The 20,889-nt window shown below is 43.9% G+C and overlaps 1 long non-coding RNA gene across 3 annotated transcripts; it reads left to right on the forward strand.

The window, feature by feature from the left end:
• Positions 1-876: 876 nt before the first annotated feature.
• Positions 877-16,574, forward strand: LOC115145338 (uncharacterized). Of its 3 annotated transcripts, none has more exons than XR_010459464.1 (6): positions 877-1,067; positions 1,730-1,838; positions 2,932-2,952; positions 10,412-10,498; positions 11,767-11,851; positions 12,536-16,574. It is a non-coding gene; the product is annotated as an uncharacterized LOC115145338 (long non-coding RNA). The 3 variants fall into 3 exon arrangements; XR_010459463.1 differs by having other exon boundaries at positions 16,071-16,574; XR_010459465.1 differs by lacking the exons at positions 877-1,067; positions 1,730-1,838; positions 2,932-2,952 and adding an exon at positions 4,415-5,878 and having other exon boundaries at positions 16,071-16,574.
• Positions 16,575-20,889: the final 4,315 nt, after the last annotated feature.

Below are 20,889 nucleotides of genomic sequence, written 5' to 3' on the forward strand. Positions count from 1 at the left end.
AGATACAGCAGTTACTGAATATTTAAAAGGCACAGAGATTAAGCAATAAATGACAAAGTAAAGCTGGCACACCAGGGTATTAATAACTAATGGCCATCAATGAGTTATAGGCTTCTCATTGTAATGAAAGTCATTGCAAATCAGCAGTTGTCCGAGGTTATTATTATTTATAAATAATTGATGCGTGAACCACAAAGAAGTGATGTGTTTTATCCAATACCTTCTTACCCCTCAGAATGGAAACAGAGACATGGTTGTAATGTAGATGTCACTGGATTGAAAGGTCATACAGGATGTGCCTCTGGCAGAAAGTAACTGGACTGAAGGTGACAACAAGCACCTTGGTGACACAGTATAATCTGCTACAGTATTTTGATATTCATAAATTACCTCATATTGTTGTCACATATTGTTGTGATTAGTCTATAGCCTCTCTCCTTTATGTCAATCCTCCAGAGAGAATCATGGCTTTCATAGCACTCATCACAGACGTTTCAGGCTAATCATTTGTATGAAAATAAGTCAGTCTAATGTTCAGACTAGGCATTCGTTTATCATTTGGACCAACACCTGGAAACGGTTGCTAAGCGTTCAAACTCATGTGTGCCTACCACTGCCATTTTAAAAGGACATTTGTGGAAAACTGGTTCCATAAATCTCCAAATCACAAATGATCAAATAAAATGGATACATCCTTTACTATCTCTGCTTTTTCAACCTCTTACCTGTGCATTTTTGACACATGATGTGAACATGTCGGTTTATGCCAATTTTGATGAGGATCGAATATTCTATATATCGACCTCATTCAGCATCATCCATCTCTAATCCAAAAGGCACAGAGGAAGAGAGGGACGTCATCACCCAGCGCCTGCTCTGACGTGTCCATGAAGTGTAAACAACAATCCTGCAGGAATCTGCAACATGCACCGAAAATTAAAGCATTTTGTTGCCGATAATAAAGCTATTTTATGCTCGCGGGCATGGAGAACTGGAGTCTTGTATCCCTTTGTGTTTTGCTCGGTTTTACGGCGAGATGGGCTGTAAATCCTTGAACTCGTATTCAGGTAGGAAGTGGACTAGCTAGCTTTATTTGTGCTAATGCTGCACCTGCAGTGCTCACTGACAGCTCTCAGTTCCGAACATAGCTAGCTAGCTAGCGTGTCATTGTAAACGTATCAAATTGCTGATTTTGAGTGGTGAAAGGCAGCCGGTATTTTGGTGCAATTATTATGGCCATTAGACGAACAAAAATATGAGAGTCAGCTTGCTGCCACTCTTCAGCAGCATGACTGTGCTCTCTTCCTCTGCATATTATTGCTGTAGCTAGCTAGTAGATATTATCATTTAGCAGCATATTCACATATTTATCTTATTTCCAGTGGCTGGCAAACCACCTATGTAAGGGGCGAAACTCAACGGCACTGGCAAGAAGTGACATATAATCTGCCTGTTTATGAATGGTAGGCTGGTCTTGATGCACCTGTCCAATAGCCTATGCTATTGTCTTGCATTTGTATGGGTTTTTAGCAATAGCTAAGGAACTCATTCTTCTTTATCCATCCAGGTACTTCAACAACTTGAAATGCTGGGGTTTAGACTGCCCCCCCCCCCCTCCTAACAGCCTAACATAGCCTACTCTGTGCTCATGTCTAAGTCTGTTTGTACACACACACGCACACAAGTTATTTCTAACACTATGTCACCATGTCTATGTGCTTCCCTGCAGAGCCAAGCGGATATACCCAGAGTGGGTGGAACTGCACACGTCTCAAGGCTATGAAAGCTTAGCCCATAAGATGTTTACGAGAGCCACAGCTAAGACTACTGAAGGACAGGTATCAAACAGCTGTTAAACCCCCCCCCTTTGTGGTTTTCAATATCATCATCTACGCCTAGGAACAGTGGGTTAACTGCCTTGTTCAGGGGCATTAATATGGATGCTACCATGATTATGCACAAATATGATATTTGTGAGACTGCAACTTTCTCACTCGTCATTATTAACGATTCATTCTGGACATTCCGTAATCATGGTAGCGTCCACATTTATGTAGAAGTGTTTAGAAATGATTTACCATTCATTCATTTCTATTGGGCACAAAATACTCTGAAACACAACCAAAACAAACAGAAAATGCATCCAACAAGTTTGTAGAGTCACAAGCTTGATGTAATCATTGCGTGCTTGGAATATGGGACCAAATACTAAACATTTGACTACTTTAATGCACATAAGTGAATTTGTCCCAATACTTTGGTCCTCTGAAATGGGTGGATTATGTACCAAAGGGATGTCATTTTTAAACGTTTCACCCGTTATGGATGAAAATACCCTCAAATTAAAGCTGACAGTCTGCACTTTAACCTCATAGTCATTGTATCATTTCAAATCCAACGTTCTGGAGCACAGAGACAAAACCAACAGAAAATGTGTCACTGTCCCAATACAGTCGGAGCGCCCTGTATATCAGGCTTTTAAAATACAGAATTGGTGCATTATTTCTACCCAAAAAATATCAAAGGAACGCAAAAAAGGGACTCATTTCATGGCTCGATATGAAGAATTTGCTTTCTTTCTGCACATTTCTATCCTGTCTGAGAATATACATACTGATTGTACTGTATGTCATTCATTTATCACAAGAGGAAGCAATGTCTTACATCAGATAGCATTACGACTCCCTCGGCATTAACTGTCGGTTGAGGGACGAGCGTCGAAGAGTTGTTGGAAGACGCCACCTGTCGGAAGACGCCACCTGTCGGAAGACGCCACCTGTCGGAAGACAATGAATAGGATGATTCACTTAATATTCATCTTTTTGGGGACTGAATAATACATGTATATTTTCTCAGTTCCTGTTGCAGATCTGCTGATATATGTTCCTGCCGTTGTGCTTTACTTCATTTTTCTTTTCTTTTTTACCTCAGTGAAGGATCGAACAAGAGAAGGTAAGGCAGAATTCTGTCATGTACATGTCCTCTGTTTGCTTGTAACTAAAACGTTACTAGAAAAACAAAGATACTCAATCTAGAAAAGCAAAGAATCTGTAGAACTAGAAAAATGAAGAGGATTACAGTCCCGTATCCTGCTCTATCCAGGCCTTATTCTCATCGACCTCGGGCATTTCCAGTTGTCTTTTAAAAACCAAAGCTGTCTCTGTCACTGCACTACAGATTCTGACTGACCAGCGTTAGAAACTCTATGAACTGTAGCCCTTTCCACTCACAGCCCCTGTCATCCCATATACGGGTTGAAAATGTTGTCATTGATAAGCTCCTACGTTGGATCGCAGCGGCTGTACAGCAACATGGTGTACATGACATCAGAGGTCAGGTTGAATGAGGGAATTGCTGCAGACAGTGAGGAGTATAATAAATACTGCTTCGACGTCATACAAGCAAACCACACACCCCTGAGCCCAAATGTTAACAGTCCCATATTTGAAAACTCATGTCATTTACATGATCAACGTTTTATCATCACTGTGATGGATCTACAGTTATAAGGAGGACAGGTGATATACCCTGGGTTGTCCTGAACACAATGAGCCTGTGTTTGTCGTATTGTGGGGAAAATGAGGCGCCAAACACACACTTGAATGCACTCGTGACTCCATTCTATGCGCACCAAAATTACAATCTGTTTGTCTGATGTGCCTTTGGTAAGCATAATGCTGTAAGATTGTATTTTATAGCATGTCGGCAATAGGATAAGCGGTCAACAGATTGTGATTTATTTTGGGATGTTGGGGACACAGGGCTGTGTTCCAGACCAAAAAAAACGACAAGTGTGCTTCCTTTAGTCCCTCAATGGCAAAGCTAGGAGAGCTCAAAAAAGCATCTGATAGTTGAAGGCTCTTTCATTGAGTCATAAAAGTGCATTGAAAGGACTTATGTACTGGGTACACTTTGGAGAGGTGTGTGGCCACTTGGAAACACCACTTAGACTTGTCCTTCAAACCCTTGTCATCGTATCTTCTTATCTTGCACCCACTCCAACATTTCAAGTCATATTTTTTATAATGTTTCTGAATGTGTCAGGATTATTTTCCGATTTCGCTATTGACAAATGCTGTGTAAAGTCCAGTAAATGTAAAATGCACAAACAATCAACCGTGTATAATGTTTGGATTCAGTCTTGTGTCAGGGTGAACTGTTGTGTCTTCCCCTTTGGACTGATCCTTTCTCCATCATCTCCAAAGTGTTCTGTTTCAATTACTACCATGGTCATGCGTATGCTTTTTATAGTTTCTTCTGTTGGAAACATTTCAATTTGGCCCGATCCATATTGACCAATGTCCACGTGTTCTCGGGGTTAACCGTGTCGTCATGTCTATATTCTTTAACCTGGCGTGAAATACAACAGTGTAAGCCTGGGCCTGGGCCCTATGGGGTGTGGTGGGCCTGGGTCTGGGCCTGGGCCTTCGTCCTGGCCCCTCAACTATAAACAGATGGAGCTCTACCACTCCCTGCCCTTCTTCTGCTACTCACTGGGCAAGTGTTTCAAGCAGGACCTGGCAGGCCGAGGGTGAGTTAGCTGACTTAGACTTACAGCCCTGGCTAAGGAGGTTTGTGTGTGTGGAAAGATGTTGTGTTGAGAGCCAGCAGAGAATGTATGATTTCACTCTATAAAATTAATCAATCAGACAATCAGTTTACCATCAAGTCTGATGGGGAAAAAAGCATCAAAGATCAGATTATTTTCATTAACTCTGAATCACAGTCAGAATGATTCTTTTTCAAGAAATACTCTGAATCCACAACTTCCTGTAGCCAGTGGACAAAACATGGCCCCATGAAGTAGCCTATACTATGTCTACTCTGCCACTCTCCCAAACAGAGTAGCAGAGTTATTGAGGCGAGGCAATCCGGTTGGATGACTGTTACTAGTGTCCTCACATTTGTTTATCTAGTAACAATGTACCAAGGGCATCTGGTAGCAAATGGATAGCTGGATTAGATGGGTAGGGGAAGATATGTCCAGATGACACTATCGCCATGCCCAAGCTCCTCAGCTATTCCTGTGTGTGCAACTTTACCACCACACAACTTCTACAGCTGACCTACTGTGAAATACTTTTAGCTGATGCATGGTCTTCACAACATACATTGACTAACTTGGGATGCACGGACAGTCATGGTACACAGCTGTTGTCTTTTTGGTGTCCGCTACATCAATCTCAGAGGAACATGTGAGAGAGAACAACAGAGAGAGAGCTGAAATTCAGCCCCTGCATACGGTTGATAATATTCATTTGAACGTTTTACTGCTTTACAAGTGCATTTATAGTGCTTAATGGTTAAGGGCTTGTAAGGATTTCATGGTAAGGTCTACCGACGCCTGTTGTATTCGGCGCATGTGACAAATAAACATGGATTTAATTTAGAGTTAATGTACAGACAGTGCCCGAGTGAGTTTATGTTTGGGGTATTTGACCGTTTTAAAGTGATACTTCGGGATTTTCCTCAGTCAGATGAACTAGTGGATACCATTTTTATGTGTCTGCATGCACTTTGAAGGAAGTTGCTAACTAGCTCTAGCGCAATGACCTAGCAGATACCCATAGACTTCCAGTCATTGCAGTAACGCTAGTTAGCATTGGCTTGCGAAACTACCTCTAACTTCCTTCATACTGGACACAGAGTAATACAAATGGTATCCACAAGTTAATCTGACTCTGGTGCAGTAGATAAGGGTTCCATTTCAAGGTTCGGTGTACTTTATCATTTGTCTTCTCACCCACCTTCTACCGAGGTTGTTCCTGCTAGTAAAGATCACTGTAACAGTCCTGGTGATGTTTGCTGGCTGCCATTCCTGTCTGACCCCAGACAGGCCCTGTACTGCCTCTTTCCTGTGGAGTGGGGCCTCTTCGAGGTACATACTGTGTAATTGATACTGTCCCCAACATGTTTCAGTGTTCAAGCCACTTAGTCATACTCTCAAGTTGACGTTTTACATAATTAAGCAGACGCTCTTATCCAGAGCGACTTACAGTAGTGAGTGCATACATTTTCGTACTGGTTCCCCCGTGGGAATCGAACCCACGACCCGGGCGTTGCAAGCATCATGCTTTACCAACAGAACCACACAGGGTCAAGTTCTTTCCCTAATATCCTGCGATGTGAGTCACCTAAAGTTTCTAGAACGGGTCGACAACAGTAAATTATGTTTTTTGGCCCCCCCAAAGTTTTAGTTAAAATGTTCTTTTACTAAATTCACCAGGATTTCAGCTAAACGTGTGTTTAATTTAGGAAGCCTGTTCACCATGTATTCCCACAAATAAATCAAGAGACATGATCGTGTCTCAAGGTATCAAATGATTGTTATTTTCAAGTACAATCTATTTTTGGGAAATTTGCAGTGCAACAAATAATTATAATTATGTTCCGGTTCTCCAACCAAAATCGTCCCACGGCTGAATCTAGATCCCTGTTCTGGAATGTTGTGGTGACCAAACCAGGTTCTTCATCCACAGCCCAGTCTTTTGACATAAAGATGGATGTAAGACATGAGTTTTCAGACTTTTGTTGCCTAGGGAACCCCGCCCAGTGGCGGGAAAAGTACCCAAATGTCATGTTTGAGTAAAAGTAAAGATACCTTAATAGAACATAGTAATATACTACTTGAGTAAAAGTCTAAAAGTATTTGGTTTTTAAATATACTTAAGTATCACAAGTAAAAGTAAATGTTATAAATAATTTCAAATTCCTTTTATTAAGCAAACCAGACAGTACGATTTTCTTCTTCTCTTTTTTTTACAAATAGCCAGGGGCTTCAACGCTCAGACATCATTTACAAAAGAAGCATTTCAGTTTTTTGAGTCCGCCAGATCAGGGAGCAGTAGTGATGACCACACTTTTCTCTTGATAAGTGTGTGAATTGGACCATTTTCCTGTCCTACTAAGCCTTCAAAATGTAACAAGTACTTTTGAGTGTCAGGAAAAATGTATGGGTGTAAAAAGTGCATATTTTCTTAAGGAGTGTATTGGCGTAAAAGTTGTAAAAAAAAATATAAATAATAAAGTACCCCAAAAAAATGACTTAAGTAGTACTTCAAAATATTTTTACTCAGTTCATTTACAACACTGCCCCTGCCCAGGCAAACTGGTAACACAGGGACCCCCCATCATATGTTAGCAAAACACTTTTTTAACATCTTGTATTATCATCAGGTGAATGATAATGGGAAGAAGTAATCAACATTTTAATATGACGATATTTGGTAGATAGCTTTTCATTATTTTGACATCCCCACAGTTCTATAATCGGAAGATGAAGTGTAGTCTCTAACATAGCCTATTAGAAAGGTAATATAACGCCAAACACATTCCTAGCTAATAGCAGCCGCTGGTTAAATAAAGGTTAGCCATGTTTTGGTCGAGAAAGCAACAGCACTTGCCACGACTAGTGAAGCGCGGGTGCTTTTTCAAAGCCTATGTCAGATTACTCCAGTGTAATTAGCTATTAAGTTGACATCATTAGAAATCAAATATTTTCCTGTTTTCTACTGTAGGTATGTAATTCAAAATCGATTTATTCTGTTGTCGCTAGTGATATTCAATCAAAAAACAAAAAACATTTGAGGATTACCTCTGCTGCTCCACCCCTGTATGAATAGCCCTGATTTAGGATGTACCCATCGTTTAGGAGACTGTCGTGATCTACAGTGATAACTGCGTTTTTTACCTGAGGGACCACAATATCTGCCAAGTTGAAATCAGTTGGTGGTAGAAAGACGAGGGGGCTAAGGTAGTTAACACAGTGCTGCCCCTTATAGACCGGAGTGGTGAGCCGTGCCCCCTGTTCTTTAAACCACAGCCTACAGGTAGTTAACACAGTGCTGCCCCTTATAGACCGGAGTGGTGCGCCGTGCCCCCTGTTCTTTAAACCACAGCCTACAGGTAGTTAACACAGTGCTGCCCCTTATAGACCGGAGTGGTGCGCCGTGCCCCCTGTTCTTTAAACCACAGCCTACAGGTAGTTAACACAGTGCTGCCCCTTATAGACCGGAGTGGTGCGCCGTGCCCCCTGTTCTTTAAACCACAGCCTACAGGTAGCCAGTGCTGCCCCTTATAGACCGGAGTAAACCACAGCCTACAGGTAGTTAACACAGTGCTGCCCCTTATAGACCGGAGTGGTGCGCCGTGCCCCCTGTTCTTTAAACCACAGCCTACATGCTCTCTCTCACTCACACACACACACACGCACGCATACACACACACACACTCAATTCCTCTGTGCTTAGCAAATTGGAAATGGATCCCATGCAGGATCGTAGAAAACAGAGGAATACAATGTTGAATGGTCGGGGGGGGGGACTAGGTGGGGGGGTACAGATAAATCTAGCTAATTTACTGCCAGGGTCATTTCAGCACATCATTGTGGGGCCATGTTTTAGCCATGTGATGTGGTGCCAGGGTCCAATGCTATCCGTGTCAGAGTTCATCCATTCGTTGTGCAAAATGTTGTCAGCCAAACCGCTGCGTCCTTGATAAGTGAACTTACACGTGTGTATGTACACACAGCGAGGCCACACTGGAAGAGAAGGGAGAAAGAACGAGGGAGGGCAGGAGAGGGGGGAGGAAATTAAAGACGAACGGACAATGATGGATCACACGGGGGACATTAGTGAGAGCAGCATCGCAAACACTTCCGCGGCACTGTTGAAAGCGAGTCATGATCGAGGTGCTGAGGTAAAGTAACACTGTTATGGGGGAGGAGGATGAGGGGGGGGTCGGGGGGTGTAGAGGGGGTCGGCAGCTGAGGCCAAGGCTCGCGGCTCAGCTTTTTGAAACCTCCCCTATGCCCGACGTGTCCTGTAGACCTACCCATTCCCGGAGGTGGCACCCAAGGTGCGGTGAAGTGAGAAGTAATTGAAAATTCTGTGAGGCTGGTCAGGATGGCAGTATGCATGGCAGTTGTTTGTTTATGAAACGATACAAACATAATACACAGGGTGTGAGCGACTCCATAGCCCTACGGGGCCGCGGTGCGAGGGGCTCCAGGTGAAGCCTCTCTGAACTAATTGTGAAATTGTGCGGAAGCTGGGCCAAGAAAAGCGGACATGGCGAGAAGTGGTGGGAGGGTGAGGAGGAGGGGATCGGGGGTGAGGAGGGGAGGGGCGGGGCGGGAGGATAAGTTGTAAGTTTACCCATCAAACAGCACTCTGGCCATCTCAGTTTTCCTGCTTCACAAAAATGGCACCAAATGCTGCAGCCTGTGACATTCCACAGAGGCTTATAGGTGAGGAGCGCCACCAACGGCATTAACCCACATTTGCTGCCGAACCCCATGGTTCATGTGTTGAACTCAGCCCAGGCGGCATTGGGGGGACATTCCGGTAGGGTACTTATTTGGCGAGGCTATAGGAGGGGGGGGGGGGTGTTCGAGCAGAGATGAGGCCTAGATGTCGGCAATACGGCCTGCCTGCTGACTGGGCCTGTCCGTAACCTCCACACACACACAGCTGTGCTCTTAGCAGCTGTAGCAAGGCCCAGAGGACCTCGTAGAAATTCACACTATAGAAGGGACCACACTGTCGCAAGACACGGTTAGACCAGTGTTTCCTAACCCTGGTCCTCCAGTACCCCCAACAGTACACACTTTTGTTGTAGTCCTGGACAAACACACCTCATTCAGCTCATCGAGGGCTTGATGATTACTTGTCAGGTTGAATCAGGTGTGCTTGTCCAGGGTTACAATAAAAATTTGTGCTGTTGGGGTACTAGAGGACCAGGTTTGGGAAACCCTGGGTTACACTGATCTATGCATTGCATTTCTACATTGTTTAATATCACAGAAACAGCAGGGGGCCTTAATATCTGATCCCAGAACAACTTCTAGGGCACTTAAATCACAACGGTCCTAACTCCATCTGCCTTAGGTGGGTGTGATGGGTGGACACTGTGACACTACAGTGGTCTTCTATGGGGTGGTCTGAATGTGAATGTGCCAAAGTATGCGGAAGTTGTTGTAATGTGATTATCTTTTGAACATTTAACCCTCTGTCCCCAAGTGTACAAATAAGTGCATTGCTTCTAGTGACATCCCATGACCCTGGCAAGGGCGATTTATGAGGCTGGTAATGCTTCCCGAAGCATATCCTGTGTCAATACACTGTGGAATGCACAGAAGGGATTTTTATTGCACTTTCAGTTGGGCCATTTTTACTTGGAGCAACGCCACTTGTTTGCTTCTCTTCAAAACATTGCATACTGCAATACCATATATGTGAGTTTCTACATTTGAAACACTTGGCTTGTGATGAGTTTTGTAACACATTGTATTTGATTCACATGGATTATCAACACTTCATTCAAAATAAAAAGTATATCGGTATAGGAAGTGAGCTATTTTCGTATTTAAAGGTGTGTGTGTGTGTGTGTGTGTGTGTGTGTGTGTTGACAGGATCAAGTGGCCAACACATGGGTGCAGCTTGAACGGCCTGATAAAGATCAAGACCATCCTGTCCACTGATACCCAGCTCTACCTCGGGTAATCCCCCTCTCCATCTCTTTATCGTTCTCTCTCACTCCATTTCATTATCTTTCTTTCTGTCCCTACTCTCTCTCTCTCTCTCTCTCTCTCTCTCTCTCTCTCGCTCTCTGAGAAGCCTCACACGAGAGCCTCTGTGTTATAGCAGAGTGAAATGAAGATTATCCCTTGCAATAATATGCGAGAGCAGCTTCTGAATACTGAGCGCTACCAGCTGCTATGGGCTTTTATCGGCCCTCTGACAACTGTTGGCAATTTGCTGATGAGATTTCAGATTTGGAAATCCACAATAAACTATTTGAACCATTTCTGTTTGGGGGGTGGGGAAAGCAAGATACAGCTAACTTTTCTGTGGCGTCAAAGATTATTCTCCCCTAAGGTCCACATGAATGAGGAGAGGCTACAGTCAGTCATAGAACCCTTCTCTCATCGTCATGGTGGTGTGTGCTTGAATAACCCGTGGGGCTATATTTAGGGGTGTGCACTCTGAACAGGATGGACAAGTTCCTGCCAGACTGTTAAGACCAGGGATTAACTGGGAGTTCTGTGACTGCAGCGTATTTAACAGAAATGAAAACACTAGATATTGTTGGTCATGGGTGAATATTATAATAACTGTATGTTGTGAGGGGAGGAAGGGTATACGTCTTTCTATGGCCTGGTATCACTGGTCACCTTACTGTTACAGTTGATGGTTTATGGTTGTGGAATACCACTAAATTGTTCTCAACAACCCCAGAAAATTATCTGTGAACTGTACTCTAAATCACCCTGACCCTCCAGCCCACTTCCATAGCCCACCCATCCATTACCCCTCTAAGCACTCCTCTTGCCCCATGTTGGGGGCCCTGTTGCCCCTTTTCCCCAGGGGCCCTTTAGGCCTTAATGGGGCCCATGACACAGCTGCCCTCACCTCTCACTCATGTGCTGCCCTACCTTACCCTATCCCTACCCCTTCAGCCGGAGTGGAGGTACCCCTCTGGTCCCCTCCCCTCTCACCCCTCCCTTCCTCTGTCTATCCCCAGTGAGTGACAATTCAAGGGTTAAACTAATGCTGGGGTGCCCTAAGCGGGCCAGTATTTGATACATTTCCCACATAGCTGGTGGTCTTATGGGTGTAACGAGCCAGCAGCCGCACAGTTCGGTTTCACCATGAGGTTTAGGTTTCTGGGCTGGGCCATTCACTATTTGGTCCGATTTATCATAGCATTGTTTCTATGAATGATGATAGATTACGTCATTCTTCTCTGTTATTGTTTTCTTTTCAGTTTGGCCAACACTCTCCTGGCTATCCTGCCTATGTCAATCAAACTATTGGTGAACACTACTCATTGGCAGTTCGAACTTCCCTTGGTAAGTGACTATTCTTGTCTTGTTTTCTGATGTTTGATTCCATTTGAGGTAAATTCCTCTCGGGCATTCTTCCTCTTCTCCTTCCAAGTTCACGAAAAATCAATCATCCTGCCTGCCTTGTGAGTAGAGGGGAGTAGGGGTGTGCGTGCTCACGTGTGTGTGTGTGTGTGTGTGTGTGTGTGTGTGTGTGTGTGTGTGCCTTCCTGCCTGCATGCGGTTGCTAATCATTTACCTCACCAACCGCAGTGCAGTATATAAAACAGAAACAGGCAACTCTAAGCGCTATAGGTTATCTAGGTTTTACTGCACAGTGGGATTTGGTTCCAGATTTTGCTGATCTGTTGCTGCGTTAACGATTGAGTTCTATCTCCCACCTGTCTGTCCCTGGACCAATCAGCAATGTCCATGGCTTAGGGAGGAACGCCGGGATGTGGAGCAGAGGAGGGCTCTGTTTGTGGTTGATCAATTCTCGGGGCTATAGGAAGGAGTGTAACTGGATGCGCAAAGAGTACCACTGTGGTTATACAATCGGGGAGGGAAGGGCCGCGTCCATATGGGCACCCTAATCCCTATGTAGTGCACTACTTTTGACCAGGGCCCGTAGGGTGTTTATTGTTCAATGAAATGTGTATAATTTAGGGGTGTTTAACCTGTTCTCCTCCAATGCTTTCTGTCTTCCCCTAGACCACGTTTGCCTACTACTGAATGACCTCCCTCTGCCAGCCATCTGTTTTTTACAGGCCTCCCTGTTCACGTAAGAAGCTACAGTAGGGGGAACCACTGATGGAGAAAGTATACTGGCCAATAATAGCAGACCAACAGACCAGGTTAAAGGTCATAGGAGAGACTATTCAAAAAAAAAAGTACAATCCTGTCCATTGAATGTAAACTCCTAAAATCGCTGTTGGACAAATCCTCGGAAAGTATAGGATGCTTTGTCAGATGAATGTTTGTGTTGATGTTCTATGGATGGTTTTATTCCCGGAAGAGTCACGTAAAGATTCAAATGATGTCGGTATGAAGGGAACAGTCGGAGAGGAAGCGAAACGGACTAACTTTCACCAGCTGTCGTTAACTTCTTCCAGCAGTACTAATTGCTGTGCGTGTGGTTTAGTATAGGGATGTCTGTGGATTACACTGCATTGCCAGCATACCTCTCCTCTAAGCATGTCTTGTATAGGGACAGCAAGTCATTCTGTGTATCAACTCTAGTACAGTCTAACTGACAGGGCCCGCATTGTGCATCTCCACTCCACCCATTGATGGAGACATACATCTTTTGTTTGGGTAAATTGAAGACATAATTGCATAATTTAGTCAAATGGTTTCTTAAGCACAGTTATTGTAAGAGCGTCTGAATGTGCTGGCTTTGTTGAACTGGCGAAGTATGTATTTAAAAAAGAAATGTGATGGGCATTTATTTTGCCAATGAATAGATGGGGTTTTGTTGGATTTAAGAAGGCCCTACTACGGCTGTCTGAATTGTAAACACACGTCTGTCTTTATGTGGCATAGTCAGAGTTTATTGGATGGAGATATGTGTTTCTGAGAGACTACATTGTTCTTGTGCTGCCCCTCTATCTTTCCTCCGCAGTATGCTGCCATTGTTACTGAAGGAAGGTCTGTTGGTACGTGGTCACCTCCCTGGCCTTCCTGTTCGTCAGCGTATACCTGCTTTTCCGCCCTCGGAGCATTGCTCAGTAGACGAGCTGCGCCTGGGGCCCGACCACCGCCCCATCCGTATGCCCAGCATGGACCACCTCTATGTCTCTCTGTGAAATGGAAATGCTAAAGTATTCATTCATCCATTCATATCGAAACATTTATCCGATTGCAAAGACAACACAGATTGCGTTCTTTACCAGGCAGATAGTTGCAATGTTGTCTGTTCTAGTAGTGGGTAGGGCAGGGGTTGCCCAATATTTTCTTTACCTTACTCAAGTTACTTCAGATATGTAAAAAAAAAATGTTCACAGCCACCCGGTGGGAAGATGAGCTGGAGGTTTTTGTCACAGTAATTTCATGGTAATTTCAGAAGGTTGTTGTCACTAACCACGTTTCCATCCACAGTTTTGATGTAAAGTCATACCGTAGAAAACAAACAAATCACGACAGCTGTGACGGAAACAGGGAGATTGGTGGGGTCTTTTTGTGTCTATAAAATAAATGATGTGCTGAATGGCGGTGGAAACGTCTTTTATGCGCAAATATGAATATAATAACCATTCATATCGAAGTGAAACTTGGAGTCACGCGATGATATCACAGGAGGTTGGTGGCACCTTCATTTGGGAGGACGGGCTCGTAATGACTGGAGCGGAATCAGTGGAATGGCATCAAAAACGTCCAACACAAGGTTTCCAGGTGTTTGATGCCATTCCACTTGCTCCGTTCCGGACATTATTATGAGCTGTTGTCCACTGCATAATATGGTGTGTGGTCCTCCCACTATGACTCGGGGAAAGCATGCAGTTTATTAGGCTACGGATGAAATAAGTTACGCTGAACTTCACAGGGTGGTGAACGTGTTGTTGATGCTCCTTTCCAATAAATATCAAGGGTCTTATTCTGGTGACACGATGATCGATGCTTGACTGCCGTTTGACAAAAAAAAAATATTCGGTCTTTTATCCATAATAATCTCATCATGTAGACTAGCCTACCCGCACAGTATCAGCAAGCTGTTGGCTAGAATGCACATGTCAAGACCAGAGTTTGCTATTTAACTATATAACAATGTTTTAGTACAATGGAAACACGTAGAACTTTACATTGTTTTTTTCCGTACATGACAAATGAAGTGAAACAGTACATGTTGTGTCGACTACGTCATCACGCACCGAAGTTTGATTGGTGGAAACACCACTGGTGGGAAATGGGCATATTTTCTTTATGCAGATTTTTTAAACATTTGCATGAAAATCTGTCACCTATTGGATGGAAACCTAGCTACAGTAATTTCATAGCCTGAATTGCATCATCGTGAGAAGATGCATATCTCTGCAACTGTATAAATAAATATAATGTGCCACGGACTGTAAGCTGTGTAAGCTGCCTGGGATGAAAGCCACTGCCAGGCCCCAAGTATTATTTATCACTTATTTAAGATGCAGGCGTCTGACATGGCTTCCTGGCCCTGCCCAGCTCTACAGCTGCACCCTCCCCTCCCTTAGCGACAGAAATGGGGTGCATCCCAAATGTCACCCTACTCCCTATAGTGCACTACTTTTGACTGTAGGGCTCTGGTAAAAAAAGTAGTGCACTGTATAGGGAAAAGGGTGCCATTTGGGATTGGGACGTAGCCAGTGACACCGCTACTGGGCGGTGCTGTGCGGTGTGGGAGATCACGAGAAGGAAGTGGTGTCTTTTTATAGAGTCATTAACACAAGTTTTGCCTAGATATATTTATTTACACAAGAGGCATAAATAAGGAGGCCCGGAGTTGGGGCTAGGGTTTAATAGGGTTGGTCTCATACGGAGACGCTTACGCAACCTACCCTCACTGATCCCTTGGCCCGTAGGTCCCAAATAGACATGTTAATGTTGATCCTGCTACCAACACTGTTTGCCTTTCTGTTCGGGACGCACCGGCCGAGGCAACATAAATGTCAGCTTGTGATGAGGGAGTGTCCTGTGATGCGGGATCGTCATGCAATGCCTCATTTTATTTTTGATCTTGTCTACTTTGAATAGTTATTATGACTAAGCCACACCCATCCCACTCACGTTAGCAGTTCAGAACGAGAAAGTGTAGGCTATACAGAAATATTTGAAATTGAAAATCATTAAATGAAGTAATGAGGATGTCTACCAGCCTAATTGAGTTGGAGATTACGTCTCACCTTCCAGTGTTCGAACTGGAATGGAGATTTCTCTTCGTGCTACTTACTCCGTGCAGCCAATTGCGATGTCTGCTTTAGGTATAATGCAGGATAACACTTGTAGATTTGACCGCTCTAACCCAGTTCCACCTCCAACACTACCCCCCAAAAAACCTGCTATGCTGGTATCGGCTTTCGCGGATCTGATAGAATCCAGCCCTTAATTAATCTAAAATCTATTCATGTAAAATGTCATTAGGACATTATCAATTTGAATGGCATGTCAAAATCAGTTTCTGATTTGGCTCGTGGTCTAACTGTGACGGCTTAACTCCCTTAGAAAACTATAGACCTGAAAAATCTCTCTCCATCTCTCTCTCTCTCAATCTCTCCTGCAGTTCTACATCTCCATCGTGGCCATGGCTGGTTTGTGCTTTATGAGCATGGCGCTGGCCCCTCTGGCCAGGCTGCCTGATTTGTTTCCTCTCCTGGTGTCAGTGTTCTTTTCCACCACTTCCCGGGCCTCCTCTTCTACTTCAACCTTGTCCAGATTGCCGAGCCGCCTCCACCTGGGAGTAAGAATCAGAGTAGTCGCTACCCGGTAGAAAGAAAACTTACTGAAAAGCAAACTATGCACAGTGCCTCAGTCACTGACCACCAAGGACCAATAGGACTCATGGAGAAATGCTACTAGTGTATAATCTTTATTGTAGGGATAATCCTCCTGTCAACATGAATGGTTGGTGTTTTGTCAATGCCTAATTATGTACATCAAACTTACATTTTTATGTTTTGTTTTTAACTTGAATTGTTTTTCAATATTTCCAAATGTTTGTTCCATCATTACAATTATTTTGTACAAACTGTATTTTTCTTGAAAAATTAAATCACCTCAGATATGACTTTTCGATGAACCTCGATTTTTACAGCCGTATTGCCAGCACATATATTATATCCGTCGGAAGCAGTTTCAAATAAGCCCCTCGTAAAGTGTCCACCTTCTCCAAGTCTTCAGCTAGCTAAATCACTGGCGGTAATAGTGTTGCACTGTGTCGTAGCCAGACAATAATTAGCCAAACCATGTCTTTCAACCATTTTAATTTAGCTTCATAAAATATTCATTACAATAGCTAGATACAAGGAGAGTCCACACAGCACACAAAGGGCTATGCATTTAAACACAGAAAGCAGTGACAGGTCAGACAGGCCCTAAAACTAGGAAGATTACATATCTGAACATAATGTCATAAAGTCGAAATACCACAGAAAGAAAATGGTACAAGCAATCTTTTTCCCCCTCTGCCTGTGAGTTAATGACAGGCATAAAAAAAAATCCATTACAACGATAAATGTTATCGGGTCACTGAGGGCCGGCTGCTATGCTGTGTATCTGCAGCCGCTGGCCCTGCAGCCAATAACACTCGAGATAGGAGAGGGAAGGGCGAGATATCCAGAGGCCTGTGCCTTTAGAAGTACTACTGTGGAAGGACTGGGAGGAAGGGGACAACAGATGAAGAAAAAAACAATTACCAAAACGCTGTCATTTTCATAAATGCATACCAGGCCTATTGTATTTATGACTAGAGATTACATATAGAAAATTGTATAAATTCATAAATTCATGCACCACATTCAAAGCATCGCCATAGTGCTGGCCTAAGTGGCCTGTGTCATGATGGGTAGTGGGCTGGAGACGGGGGGTGAGACCGAAGGAAAGTGGGACGCTCGAAGAGGAAAGGGTTGGTGGGGTCGAGGTATAAGTTGACACGGGTAGGAGCCAAGCCGGAGGTGGGTTGGATTAGCGGGAGTGGTGGTGGGGGGGTGTTGGCTCGCCAAGGGCCCCTTCTACCACCTCCAGAGGGCCAGAATGAAAACATTAGTTTTGTTTATGGGCGTGCTCATTTTGTCCTTCACATGGCCTCCAAGGGTGATAAAGTGAGAGTTATATGATCCACCTTGGGCAGAAATAGGAAATGTGTCTGTGCACACCAGCTGTTGCTTAGGTCGCTTGGGCTGCAAGAGGCCTCGGCCTTCCCAGGCACAGACAAATAAAGAGCCGGAGACTGAAGTGTGTGCCTGAGTGTGTGTACACGTACGTGAATATTGTAGCCTCTCCTCGGAGCCCGTATTCATGTTTCTTTACTTTTCCATGTAGCTAGAGGAAATGGTGAGGGTGGATTTCACACAGCATCAGGTCTAATAGGACGAAGGGGGTTTGCTCGCTGAAAGAAAAAGATTTTCGCAGCGCTGCGTCGCGGCCGTTATTGTAGAATCAACATTAGTCACTGGCGAGGGAGAGGCTTTCTATAGGAGACAGGGCTCAATGTAAATGTGTCTGATGTCTTAACGCTGCCTTTTCACTTCCTGACATGTTCCCCCAATGACTGACAGGCAAACCTCCGAGACGTCTCTCCGCCTCACAACTGACAGCTCGGGTTCTATATTCATCAACTGGCCATCTCCGAGGAAGAGGAGAGAGTAGCTGTTCCAGTTGCCGTCGGTAACCTACAGGAGGATATCAGAGAGGAAAACATGAGCGTAACCCTGCTGTCTGTCACACAGTAATATCACCACTTTGAGATAAAGTTGTAGGCTCTATAATAACTTACTTTTATAAAGGCCATTATGGATTTCATCAAATCAGAGGAGCTGCCAGACAATACCTGTAGAGAACAAAATGTTATCAGATACTACTTCACATTTAGAGATTAAATACAGTTACCGCTTTCAGAGGAAAATTACAACTGACACTGCAACTCACATCCCAAACGGACAAATCTGAGGGCCCAAGTGGTTTGATTTAGCAGTGAGATAAAGATCTTCATTTTTTTTTGTTTTTAAATACACACCTAATTGATTGACAATAACGTAAAATCATAGTTCTCCTTCACTGGAGAACTGGAAAATACAACGACATAGTCATGTGTCAGAAATCATCTCTGAAGGAAGCCTCTGGGGGCGATCGAACTAAAGGCTGCAGCTCTGCAAGCAGGCTTAAGTTTCACTAAAATAATATACAGCTCTGCTCCTTTTTGCAGCCTTTTTTTTAAATCAAAAAGCATAAAACTCCTCCCAAACAGGTGGCATTGGGTCTGAGGAGGAGGAGAGAGGATTGATGTGGCAGATAGTGGTGAAGCCTGGGCCTTATCCCTGGCCCTGGAAACACCAGCCCATCTCATCGCTTTTATTACATTTAAGGAATCCTTTCTTTAATACACCCCATTACTGCTGACATACAAATCTTCCTCAACATGGACCCATCTATGGCCTGATCAATTTTTATACTGCTGAGCCGTCCCCTTTCTCCTCATTTTGTCATCTGAAAATTCATATTATATAGGGTTTTCTTATGGGAAAATGACAGTAAAAATCGGTTACTGCCCAGAAGATGTCCACACGTTGTTGGGTTGCCCGTGACTAAATGTTTCTGAGAAACTAAAATGTGTTTCTGTCGTAAGCAGAACTGTTTAAATGTTATTTATTTTCTATCCTCCTAAGAAAATATAAAAAGTGCAACATCGATTTAAAACATAACAAAGTCTCTGTATGGGTTGGAAGGGGGAGAATTTATTCATCCTTTGCACAACTCCTTTAATTGAATTTTCCAAATCTAACCACACACAAATAATCAATACCTTCTGCTGAGGGGAACTTATCTCACAATGATTATGGCCTTCTCTTTTCAATTCTGTAGCTATCAGCACATACAGTACAGGCAGGTGTCCTTCCTCCTGGTGTATTTGTAAAAGACTGGGCAGAGCCTGAATGCTCACGAAAAGTGACTTCTCCAGAATGCTTACCAAATTTTCTTTAACCTTTTAAAAAGAATGGCCGTTAATCGCTTCTCAACACCACGGGCCCGGGGCACTTTGAAGAAAGAAGATTTTTAAAAAGGGCGCTGCTTGCTACTGTCTGTAACTAAAGAGGGAAGGAGGAAGGACCAAATGGGGGGAAGTGAAGTGGCTTCAGAGGTTTTGGCCGTCAATGCTAAAATATCCTTGTCGATTGACCCGGCTGCCTTGGCAGTATGTATGTCCTGCCCTGGCACTGAGCTGCTTGAGGCTTCGCTTGGCCCCTTAGACAGTGTCAGGGTTTACAGTCCAGATCTAAGAAGAGCTTGTGTCATCTCCACACGGCTCAGGTAACACTGAGGTGACTCTTCGTCTCCAGGGCTGGCTAGGGTTCTCTGTCACACCGTAGATATACACTGAGTATATCAAACATTTCCTTATTCCTAATATTGACTTGCACCACCTTTTGCCCTCAGAACAGCCTCAATTCATCAGGGCATGGACTCTACAAGGTGTCAAAAGTGTTCCATAGGGATGCTGGCCTATGTTGACTCCAATGCTTCCCATAGTTGTGTCAAGTTAGCTGGTGCGCCCGGGCACCTACTACCAATATGACCCTCTGTTATGTGAATTAGTCCGAGAGTTAACGGAACTGCATCGTTTTGACCCGAATGGGTCCATTTCTTCTTCTTCACTAGAACTGTTTGTTTGCTTTATAGCAGCCCGACAGCTTTTCCTGGAAAGTGCAGGCGGAATAATCGGGTTCACCAAATCAGATTTGTATGCCATTGTATTCATTGTGGACTAACTGACGACATGAAAGGCTGACAGGTAATTAGAGGAGATCAATCATTCTGGCGAGGTCCTCGGGGGAAAGCTGACATTACGTCACATTGACTTACTCACCTGGCCTGGCAAGCCGCCGATCCCGCAAGCGTACATGAATGTTCGCCGGGTGGATATCCATGCAGAAAACATTCATGTAAGCTTACAGGATCAGTGGCTTGCCAGGCTAATACTACTGCTATAAGTACTGTGTTTTACCCATCTCTTCCTGAAAAACAAATAGGCAAACCTTCAGTAACCCAAGAAAGGATGTTCGTGAGAGGCTCTCGAGTTAACAATCTGTCACAGCAGTTGCCATCTTCAACAGCCATCTCTCCCACTGGACACAGACGTCAGATCAACGTCTATATTTGATTTACATTTGGTTGAGTTTGTCAACTAACATGAATTCAATGTGAAATCAACAACTAACAAACTAAATTGGACTTAGGTTAATAGTTGGGTGATAAAAAGACGAAAGGCCCTTACGTTGATGACTTTGCAAATCCAATCGGTTGTCCACATTGATTCAACGTCATGGCGTAGATTCTTGTTGTTGTAATTATGTGGAAACAACGTTGATTCAACCAGTTTTGCCCAG

The sequence above is a fragment of the Oncorhynchus nerka genome, linkage group LG17, assembly GCF_034236695.1.
Source record: "Oncorhynchus nerka isolate Pitt River linkage group LG17, Oner_Uvic_2.0, whole genome shotgun sequence".
NCBI classification, from domain to species: domain Eukaryota; kingdom Metazoa; phylum Chordata; class Actinopteri; order Salmoniformes; family Salmonidae; genus Oncorhynchus; species Oncorhynchus nerka.